Source organism: Vespa mandarinia, chromosome 14 (genome assembly GCF_050613455.1).
Source record: "Vespa mandarinia isolate Hongniang chromosome 14, ASM5061345v1, whole genome shotgun sequence".
NCBI lineage: Eukaryota > Metazoa > Arthropoda > Insecta > Hymenoptera > Vespidae > Vespa > Vespa mandarinia.
In genome coordinates, this window is record NC_140823.1 from 3,490,001 (window position 1) to 3,497,988 (window position 7,988).

The window sequence follows — 7,988 nt, forward strand, 5'->3', positions numbered from 1 at the left end:
AGGCCGTCGGCTAAATCAGAGCGTGAGTGCATTAAACTCCGAATTACCACAAATAGAACCTTAACCGCACATGCCCATTATAATGGGTGCCCCCCCGCTGAAGATGTATTTACGTACTAAAACCGCCTTCGCGGCTCATGCTGAGTCGTCAGAATTAACATCTGGCCCAAAATCTTATATACTCTTTACCCCTCTCCTCTCTCTCTCTCTCTCTCTATCTATCTATCTATCTCTCTCTTTTTCTCTCTCACACTTCATTCTTCGGTTCATCGGACCCTTCGTTTTTCCTTTTTCTCTTTTTTTTCTTTCTCTTTCTTTCTTTCTTTCGTTCTCTTTTTTCTTTTTTTTTATTTTTTTTTTCTTTTTCCTCTTTTTTTCTTCTTTTATTTCTTCATTATTATTCGCAACGGGATTGAACGACGGCGAGTTTTCATAACGATTTCAACGTGACATTAAAAATGCTCGAGTTTTTGAGAAAAATATGACATTTATCATAGAACGACTTTTGCCGAATAAACTTAATCGAATTGCAATGATTAAAGTGTCACTTGTATGCAGTATGGATTAATAAGGGTAAAAAAAAAAAAAAAAAAAAAAAAAAAAAGAAGAGAAGAAGAAAAAAATAATAATAATACCCTTCAAAGATAAATCTTTCTGATACGATTTCTAAACGATAATCATCGATGAATGATGAATAAACGTATACGACTCTTCTCTCTCTCTCTCTCTCTCTCTCTCTCATTTTTTTTCTTCCTTCATAGGGGATAGAGATAGAAACAGAAGAACGAAAAGAATGGGTAGTGCTCCTCGATGGCGCGACGAGGCACGAAAATCTTGCGAGTGCTTTTACACGCAAATTAGGTCTATTAGAGGCATCGTGCGTACAAAAACATTCGTGACGAAGCATCACTCTCCTCGTCCGTCCACCCTCGACTCAAGCGGAAAGTCTCTCCCTTCCGTGCGCGCGCGTTACGCACGTGCGTGCTTCTTTATGAATTATTAGAATTAATGATACCGCACGCATCGCCTCGCCCTCTATGGGGCCAAGCGTTTCGTCCAATTGTCGTCCGACTCGAACGCCGATGAGAAAAATAATTCCAAAGCGGAAAAAGGGGTTCTTTTACGCCGTTTCTTCTACTTCTTTTTATTATTATTATTATTATTATTATTATTATTATTATTATTATTATTATTATTATATTTCAATTAAAAAAAAAAAAAAGGAAGAAGAAGAAAAGAAGCAGCTATGAAAACGAGATAAACTTACCCCAAAGAATAGAAAAGAAAAAAAAAAAGAAAAAAAGAAAGAAAACGAAAAATTCTTCTGAATAATGATAGGATAATTATTGAGAAAAAAAATACTGCTTAATATATCAATGGCAACGACTTAAAAACTCATCAATGAGGACAATGAAAATTCAATGAAAAGAATGTGAAGTGAATTACGGTAACTGAGAAACGATCTGAAAAGTGGGTAAATCGTCGAACGGTATGTTATCGTGCGGCGTATCGTCGGTCGTAGGGAGAGAAGAGGGGGCAGGGAGAGGGCGGGGGTAGGTTGAATCGGATTAAAAGCGACTCGGGGCTGGAAGCGGGAGAATCTCAACGGGCTTGAACGGAGAACTGGGAAGAGCAACGAAAAAGGGAGGAGAAAGGGATCGAGAAAGTTGGTCGGATTTAAGAGCAACGAGGTGATACGACGTCTCCGGTATTTCATTGTCTTCTTATTCCTTTATATCCGATACAAGCGAAGAAAAACATTGTCTTGTAAATCAAAGACAGAGATATAATCAAAAAAAAAAAAAAAAAAAAGAAAAAATGATTGATAGTCGCTCGAAATTAAATGACGTTTGTTAAACATTTAAAAGGACAAATGAAGATCCTACATGATGTTTCCCGTAAAAACAAGTATATCAAAAATGGACTACTTACATTAACCGGAAATGGATTCATTAAGTCTCGAGTTTCTAACGAAGAGAATAGTGTAGGGAAAGGGATAGGGTAGAAAGTTCGTTGATTTCTTACACACTAATTCCGGAGCTTCAACCCCAACGATATCGCAGTCGACCTCTTCCTTCGGAATTTTCCGCCTCTGCCTCTACACCATCCACCCCCCCCTCCCCACCACCACCACCACCACCACCACCACCACCACTAAACCGTATAACCTGGAGCTTCATTTCTCCTCACTGTTCCTCCCTAACTCTCTCTCTCTCTCTCTCTCTTTCTGTTTACTCCGATGGATAGAATTTCGTTCTCTCTTTTCTTCACCCATCCTCTTTCAGCATCCTCCCTCTCTCTCTCTCTCTCTCTCTCTCTCTCTTTCCCTCGAGTCTCCCTTTTCACCGACACTCCATGGTCCCGAGGCGGCAAGCAAAGAACTCTCCTACCCTCCGGCTGCTGCTCGCACTGATTTTCCACCCTCACCAATACCACCTTCCATCCACCAAGCCCAACAACCCCCTTTCCCAACTCTCTCTCTCTCTCTCTCTCTCTCTATCTCTCTCTGTCTGTCTATCTATCTATCTCTCTCTCTCTCTCTCTCTCTCTCTCTCTCTCTCTCTTTCTCTCTCTCTTTCAACCACCCCACACCGTCACTCCTAGTCACGCCGCCAACACGTGCTCCTGTTTACCTCTCCAGTCACATGGTCTAGCGACGTAAGCACACCAACGAAATGCCGTTTTCACGTTTGTTTCCGTCTACCTCGGGCGTATAAAACGAAAAAGAAAAAGAAAAAAAAAAAAAGAAAACTTTGTAAAGTAAACTCTTCTACGCTAACTTCGACAATATTTCTTTTTTCTCTTTTCTTTTTCCACGAATGACTTGGTAATTTCAATAAAACTTCTTACCTTTTTACTTTGAATGTTACGTTAACGTTACATCGAGAGTTTCCATTATTAATAACCCTTGTCAATCCAAAAATATTATACCGTAAATTGATAATCAAGAACAAAGAAATTCTGCAAATGTGAATGCCCCCAAGAAAGGAAACGATTAACGATCTAATTTTATATGGCATAACTGTTTATTAGTAAAAACGTATATAAATTGTTGCATAAACCGTAAAAAGTAGTACGATTGATTAAATTACTTATTAGTTCGAACGTAACTAAAAAGGTTATGTAAAAAAGAGAAAAAGGAAAAAAAAAAAGAAGTACATGATCGGTTACTATGTTTAATTATATATACCCGTACTTTCTAACAATCTAATGTATTGACATGAGATTACTCTGTCTAACTTTCCATATCGCCACACCTATTGCTCCAATCTTTCCTATTATTGATACTAAAACTCCTATCTCTGATAATTAGAATGATCAATGTTTTCTCGGTTAAAAGAAGAAAAAGATTTATTTCAGTGACGACATGAAACGCGTATAACGTACATACCCATACATATACAAACACGAATCTACTCTTGCTGAGGCAAGGTTTGCGTTATATTAGCATTTCCAGGTCACATTCGCGTGGACACACGCGGGCGTGCATAATTATCGTACTAATTATTAGAATGCACCTAAGTACCCTGAGGAAATTATCGGTGGCTTCGAGCTAGCAATAGGGAAGGCGGGCAAACAACTCGCATGCGGAATCGACAAACCTAACGTTTGTGCGCTCGCGCTCGCATTCTCATTCGTATTCGCTCTCTAACCAACATTCCCGCGCTCGCTTGCTCATTCACTCATTCACTCACTCACTCACTCGCTCACTCAATCGCTCTCTCGCTCTCTCGGTCTCTCGCTCTCTCTCTCAGTTGGTTACTTGCTTATTCGTTCTCTCGCTTGCTCGCTCGCTCGCTTGCTCGACCAGGAACGAGAGAGTAACTTTCTTAATTACCGAGATTAACTTAATGGTATCGGGGCGACGATTATTGCCCGCGAGCCACGCCACTCTCCAGCTAGCCTTTCTCGCTAACGTTCTACCATGCCAACATTGAGAAAAGTTCGGGAAATAAAATTGTGTCCTTTGCTATCTAACATTTGATTTCTTTTTCTATGTTTGTTTGTTTGTTTGTTTGTTTGTTTGTTTGTCTGTCTCTTTCTTTTTCTTTCTCTCTCTTTTTTCCCCTTCTTTTCTTTTCTTTTCTTTTCTTTTTTTTTCTTTTCTTTTCATCCTGAAGAACTTTAACCTTTAAATATTTTCGTTGGATTTTTATATAAATTTTTTGCAAAAGAAAGAAAAGAAAAGATAGTTACGTTCTTACAATATCAATCATCAAGTTAGACTATTATTTCTTATTTTAAATAATATAGAATTAAACGAAACTAATTAACACTTCGTATATCCTCGATATGTTCAATTTATTTTTAACGATATCGTAGACGTGAAATTGATTTTATTTTATTGACGAGCCAAGAAATATTTCCAAGAACGATATGTGTAGAATCGATAGAAAGGAATTTATATAATAGTAAAGTTACTCACCTAAACTGAGCTGCGACCGCTCTACGTGGGACGTCGTCCTGACGCGAGTTGGACGAGCCTCCGTTATTTATCTCTCCCACGATGCGGGTAAAGTCGATCGAAGAGGAATTCGATCCTTTTCCCTTGGAATTCACGAGATATACCAAGATCGTTCTCTTTCCTTTTCTTCTTCACGAGCCTTCAACGGCGTTCGTAAGATCAGTAGAATCCTTCTTCGCGAATCTCGCGGTCGGTGGTAGACCGACGTCGAGGAACGAACGATTCGGGAAAATCTTCAACTCTCGTGACATCAGCCTGTTCTAACGGCACGTTTAATTAACCGGTATGTAATTAGTTAGATGTAGTTAGTCAATCTCACGTGACCGACTATATACGATAAGTCACCACGGTTTAATCAGCTTATACCAGTCACTTTGATAAAGCAAGATAGACAATCAATTCTTCGAAGAAAATTTTTCTTTTCCTCTTGACTGGTGTGGGTTTTTTTTTCCTTTTTTGTCTCGATAAACTCGAAGAAAAAGATAATGAGACAGAACGATCGCAGCGAAACGTAATGCGCTTTTAATTATTCTATTTGTTCAGCAGCGTGCGTGTTCGCTCATCGCCATAACAATGACGACGACAACGACAACGACAACGACGACGACGACGACGACGGCGACGACGACGGCAACGACGACTATGACGACGAGGACGACGACGAGGACGACGACGAACGTCCTGAACGAAAGCGTATAATTTTGAAGCAGAAAAACACTGACGTGTCCCGTCGTGGCGTCACGCGCTCTTCGTAATTGCTCACTGCCAACGATAATTAGGAGTCGCTCGTTAAACTTGTGAACGCGTGAGTGAGAGAGGGAAAAAGAGATAGAGAGAGAGAGAGAAAGAGAGAGAAAGAAAGAAAGAGAGAGAGAGAGAGAGAGAAAGACAGAGTAAGAAAGAGACTGAAACGGAGACAGAAAGAGAGAGAGAGAGAGAGAGGGAGAGAGAAAAAGAGAGATAGAGAGAGAAAAACAAAATCTTCAAGTTTATCGTCACTTCGCGATTTCACTTTGAGTTTCGAGCGTCACACAGTTATCTTCTTAATCTATATAAACTTTGTTCACACCTGTCAGTCCAAGTTTCTTCAATTTCAAAAGTGTAGTAATCGATAATGAGGAGTCCAAAGTAGTAAAATGTCCGAGCACAAATCGATTGATGTCACAAGTCCACACAAAACTCACCAAGTTCTATTTATAATCTTTGTTAACCAATCCTTTTTCTTTTTCTATATTTGATTTTTCTTTATCTTTCTTTTTCCCTCTCTCTTTCTTTCTTTCTCTCACTCTCTCTCTCTCTCTCTCTCTTTCTCTTTCTCTTCCTCGCACGTTCCGTAGGTCCGTCCCACGTGCGTCTCTATAGGTCGAGAACGCGTCGGACGCGCACCACCTGGACGTCCCTGTTCTCCTGTTCGTTCTCGACGTCGCGCACTCGCTCTTTTCACCCCGTAATCGCGAATGATTTCAACCGGTAAAACCCTTTTCCCGATCAATCGCCGACAAATCGTTTTCTTCGAGGATAAAAACGATGAATGATTAACACACACAAGATAGAGATATCAGGGTGAGGAAAAAATACGAGAGTATTCTGTAATAGCACGTAGAATAGAAAATTCTTCTTTTTCTCCTTTTTCTTCTTCTTCTTCTTCTTCTTCTTTTTCTTCTTTTACTTTCCTCTTATTTTCTTTTTATAAAGTTGATCCTTTGATCCTTCGGGCAAGTACAATTTCCAATCTCTTCAATCTTTCTCTTCCTCTTCTTTTTCTTCTTCTTCTTCTTCTTCTTCTTCTTCCTCTTCTTCTTCTTCTTCTTCTTCTTCTTCTTCTTCTTCGTCTTCTTCTTCTTCCTTTTCTTCAACGATTATGTTATATTCTTTCTTCTTATTCTCTCGTACCTTTCTTCCGAATTGACGATACAAAGTGGAAAATGAGCGGCGTGGTCGGACTAGCACGTTGCTCGGCGCGTGTATCTCCGTGCGAATACCCGGACCTCTACCCTCACGGCTCGCAGTCTGGCTGCGTAGTGGCCCCCCGAGTAGAGTCGAGGGAAGACAAACCCGGCGTCGACACTCTCCCGCCTCACTACTGAGGTAACGCCAACTTTTCTTGGTGGGGGTAATGGAGGCGGTCCAATGGGCGTGGTCTATGCGCGGAGGTGGGCCGCGAGTTACTCGCGAGAGCTCGTTGTTATGATTGTTATGAGTGTCCGAGCTGCCTCCCAGAGTCGTCAGCCTCAGCCAGAGGGTTTAGGGAGGATGCGGAGAAGGGTGGTACACGCGAAAGGGACCTACCTTCGTCCCTCTTCTTCCTCCCTCCGATCTATCCACCTTTTCCTCCACCCAGCCCTCTCTCGATCTCTGTAATATAACCACCACGAGCTCGAACGAGCTCGTAACCGTCATGCAAATCAGCTCAACGGGGCCAAAGAGTTCGCCGGTACACGTTACCACGCAAGAAAACGATACGCAGAGTGTGGATTCTTTCAACCAAAAGATACTTTGAAACTTTAGGATTATCAGAATGCTAAGTCGTGAGAGTAACATTGAATCTTTTCACTTAGATTGATAGTCTTTTATTGATGATTTGCTTGAGAGATTGAAATTAATTCATTTGATTTTAACTATTAGGCAGACTAATGTATTCGATCGTATCCATCTTCTTTCATTACTGAATTTAAGACGTTTGATAATTCGATAGGATTATCCTATTATTTTGCTATTTGAAACGACTATATAATTTTATGATAAATCAGTGATACGAATTTGATTGGTTGATTTTTATTTTATAAAAAAAAAAAAAGAAAAAAAAACAAGAAAAAGAAACAAAAAAAAATTACACAAAAATAAACATTTTTATATTAACTATGTAAAGTTGATTGATTTTTATGTATTTTATATGATTGCGACAGGTATCGCGATCTCGAGGAATCCATATAAAATGAATTTTTATGATAGTTTTAATTTATATAACTTTATGTACATTCGAATATTAATTTTCTTCTAGGAATATCTTTGCATTTCTCATAACACATAGAGCAAGTGTTTTTATTCGTTATTTAGAAAAAAAAAAAAAAATAAAAAAAAAAGTTGCATAATTTTATTAGATTAAATTTACGAAGTTTTAGAAACTAGGTTTTGATTTATGATTCACGTTTCTACATTTGCCAAAGTTGTTTATGTTATTATAAACTATGTAAAAACTATTCGAAAGGAATTAACAGGAAACGTCCAACGATCTTCAACTTCACATCCCAGGGAGACTCAATATATGCAAACTTTACTACGTTCGCACTTTAACCCTTCGAACGATGAACCACCCTCGTCGATGCCAATGACACTGCACGCACCCTCGGTGTTTTAACGTCGTCCCCTAAATTCTCTAACATCGACCTCGAACGTATTTCTCATCGTGATTTTACCATCTTGACTCTAACATTTAAATTTAGATCCTAACCGGGCAATGTCCCAAAATCAAAATGTACTATATAAAACTGATATTATTTATTATATAATCGTTATAATTAAA

The 7,988-nt window shown here is 39.2% G+C and overlaps 1 protein-coding gene across 7 annotated transcripts in view; it reads right to left on the reverse strand.

The window, feature by feature from the left end:
- pdm3 (POU-domain protein pdm3) overlaps positions 1–6,483 on the reverse strand; it is a 133,433-nt gene extending 126,950 nt beyond the window's left edge. For all 7 annotated transcript variants that reach the window (XM_035862057.2, XM_035862056.2, XM_035862055.2 and 4 more), the window contains exon 1: positions 4,427–6,483. The gene's annotated coding sequence lies outside the window, so the exon portion shown is untranslated. The remainder of the gene's footprint in view (positions 1–4,426) is intronic.
- Positions 6,484–7,988: the final 1,505 nt, after the last annotated feature.